General features: G+C 31.0%; 1 long non-coding RNA gene across 1 annotated transcript; it reads right to left on the bottom strand.

Moving 5' to 3' along the window:
* Positions 1 to 2,112: 2,112 nt before the first annotated feature.
* On the bottom strand, positions 2,113 to 3,688 carry LOC112528954. Its single transcript, XR_003070899.1, has 3 exons — positions 3,608 to 3,688; positions 2,602 to 2,646; positions 2,113 to 2,182 (listed from the first exon to the last, which is right to left on the bottom strand). It is a non-coding gene; the product is annotated as an uncharacterized LOC112528954 (long non-coding RNA).
* Positions 3,689 to 3,718: the final 30 nt, after the last annotated feature.

Below are 3,718 nucleotides of genomic sequence, written 5' to 3'. Positions count from 1 at the left end.
GTTAATCAACCTCTTATAATTACAAAAAAATGAAAAAAATGAAAAATTATGATTGGTTGAATGAGGTTTTCACGGTTTGTACAAATTGGGTGGTTTTTATTTGAACGCTCCCCTATATATATAGATATATAAAGAGAATGGTTCAAACGAAAACACATGCATTTTACGTAAACACGACAACACCTTCTCATTATATTTCCATTACATGCAATTAATGCAAAAATATCTTGAAAAGATATCTAAATAATGATAAAATTAAGAATTGACAAGTATTAATGGAAAATAAAGCATCTTAATAATAATAAAATTAAGAATTGACGATCTGATGATGATTATTGAAAAAATATGTAGAAAAGAATATTGTTGTGTTCATTCATAACACACTGGTATTACATCCATCCCATGTGGTCTCAGGTTGGCAACGGTTAGGGTATAGATAAGATGTGGGCTATTATTTTACCAGATCGATTTAAGAATAACAGATAATGAAACATATAATTATTTATGTTATAAAATATTTATCGGCTCATATTCATATCTTATCCTTTAAGATAAGTGATAACGGGGAGATTAATAGAGATGAATAATCAAAACAATTTAAATCGCAAAAAATATTGTTAAACATGGAACACATAGTTACTATATATATAGTCATAGGTTCATTTAAGAAGTAGATAAGTGATTCTAGCCTTTCATCTGGTCAAGATTTGCGGCTTTGACTGTGAAGTATCGGATAATTCCTTGCATGGTATATGTAACTTTTACAAATAGACGGCAAAACAAGTGTATATGCGAACTCATAAGTGCATATGTGAACCTATAGTTCATATGTGAATCAGTTAGTTAGTTCATATGTGAATCAGTTAGTTAGTTCATATGTAAATATGTGTAATTTACATATGAAACCGTGTGATTCCCAAAAAAAAACTAATTAACTGATTCACATACGAATTATGTGTTTACATACGCACTTACGGGTTCATATATGCACTTATCTGCTACCTATTTGTAAAGTCATGAAACCACCTCTTTATTTTTCGCTTGACCACTCAAAAAACGATGTTTGACCAATCTTGACCGTATGAAGGGCTAAGATCACTTCTTTACTTCTTAAATACTTATCACTTCTCAAATGAACCTCTATATATATATATATATATATATATATATATATATATATATATATATATATATATATATATAGGAAATGGTTCAAACGAAAACACATGCATTTTATGAAAACACGATAACACCTTTTATTATATTTCCATTACAAGTAATAATAAATCAGAGACGCAAATGACCTTTGACATGGCATAGATCTCGATTTTTCATAAAATAAAAGTGTTATCGTTTGAACATTCAGACACACACACATATGTGTGTATACCCACACGTGTACGTAACAGGCAATAAAACACGAAAAATATTGTTTATCTATATGTAATTTGTTAAAATGTCGAATAAACAATCGATAGATAAATTACAAATAAAATTAGATAATTATTTTACCATTATTTTTATCAACAGTTTAAAACATAACGTATAACGTGTTTACGGGTGTGTAGGAATGAACTATTTATACGTGTCTTAAATTGTAATATATTATTGGATTTTGACTAGGCTAAATATAATCATATAAATAAGTATATAAAACATTGTTTTGTTATGAAAATACAAAAAAAATTGGAATAAATTTTTTATCTAAATGAATTACTTCATTTTTTTATATACGTCTAATCAAGAAATGTCGTTTTTGTTCTACTAAAATGACGGATGTCATTTTATATATATTTGTCACACCCCGCCTAGGCGGAAACGCGAAGTGTGACGGAGAGGATTCTCATAACACAATGATATGCTAATAGAGAACTCACTAAATGAATGCTAATCCAAGTGTCATGACGTCTCTTCCTCGTCACAAGTGGAGACTTGTACCGTGGTTAGACAATACCATGACATTACATAGTCAACAAAAATTTAAACAAAAGTACTTCCCACAACCTGGGACAAGTTTCAAACAAAAACTTCAAAGATAGAGAAGCACACCAATAAATTCGAATATGTGCATTCAGGAACTTAAAAGAAAAAAGAAAAAAAAAACCCCACACGGGGAATCTCTTAGGTCTCTCTAAGGTCCACAAGCAACCCTAGCACTCTTAGCCATTTTGATGAGTATTACCTGAAAATGAATACTCGAAAACGTCAACATAAWGTTGRTRAGCTCGTAGGTTTAAATAACAAAAGAGGATTTGTTGTGTATCGAGAGCGTTTAGGACAACAGTGTATATACATATATCGCAATTCAGCACTAATACATAGGAATAATTGTATAACCAATTTAGTCATACAACAAGAACATGATAGGTTTCCAAACATGTCATCTACCAGCTAGAGCTAAACCGTTGGCTTAATAGGAATATAAGAATCACATCTCATATAGGAATCAAACATTAGTACTTTCATTGCAATAGTAAACACACAAATTGTCCAAATAAATAAAAGAAAAGGGTTCAACACAGCTTAAAAACAGTTAAATAGCTTTTGAGTATCATTTTCCCCCAAAAGAARTATATAAGTAAAAGGGGCCACGAAACTCACCTGTGTGTGGATGGTATTAGGTATGCGAGAGATCAAGCAAGTAATCTACAATTAAACAAGGGTGTGTGTGAGCTACACATGGCCATGGCTTAAAACCTTACCATTGTAATCTCGTAATCGATGGAATATACATGATCGGCCTGGTATTTCTAAAAGGACAATTTTACCAAGCGTCGTAAAACTATAAGTCAATTAGTTGTGGGTAGTCATCTCGACCTAAGTATCGATGATTTGCCCAAGTTTTATAAGTTTGGTTTCTTATCCGAAATTTTAGGTTACTTCAAGAATTTTTCCTATACCTTAAATGAATTAGATAAGGTTCCAAAAYTTAATGGTAGAGACTTCCGAGTATTAGGTATTTTCAGAAATTTTCCTTAATTTTAATTAATGTTTTACTAATTTTAAAAAAAATATATGAAAGTACAAGTCAGTAAACCGTTCTGTTTTGCGCAACAGAAAGTTATATACAAAATAAAATACTTAAAGACCTCCAAAAATTCTGAAATTTTTACAGAGGCTAATAGATATATTKAACTCAATCCAGAAAAAGTTTTACCAAARAATTCGRAAAAAAGAGRGAGTTGTGAGGCAMCCAAAACGTCCTAAATTCTGACCAAAAATTCCAGCTTTGCGACCCTGAACGGTAAAGGCTTTTTGACCAARTTAATTTTGTTGTTTTGACACGAAACTACTTGGAACAGAAAATAGACTCATCTAAATTGAACCTAGACCCAAAATTCGTATCTTAACTCCATGTTATGACTGAGATACGGCCTCTCCAACTCAACACATTTTCTGCCCAGATTCTGGAATGGATCAAGCGACATTGTTTTTACTAAACAACCACACCAAGGGCTCTATTATTAAACAAAACTCATCAAAACTTATTCTTTTATAAAATCTAAATGTTTTTAATCAGAAATATATTCCATCCATTAGAGTTACATTAACAATCGAATGAAGACCATGAAGACGATAGAAAGACAAACAAAGTGAAGGTTCTTACCAACTCAACGATTTGTGATGAAGATATCACTTGTAGGCTTCAAGAACAAAGCTTTGAATAATCTTGATGGTGATGATGACTCTTGGCCAAGCAAAAGGAGAGAAAAAAAAA

This window comes from Cynara cardunculus (genome assembly GCF_001531365.2).
Source record: "Cynara cardunculus var. scolymus isolate 2C chromosome LG 16, CcrdV1, whole genome shotgun sequence".
In the NCBI taxonomy this organism is placed as follows: domain Eukaryota; kingdom Viridiplantae; phylum Streptophyta; class Magnoliopsida; order Asterales; family Asteraceae; genus Cynara; species Cynara cardunculus.
The sequence above is the reverse complement of the archived record's forward strand: the minus strand, read 5'-3'. Positions and strand labels throughout refer to the sequence as shown.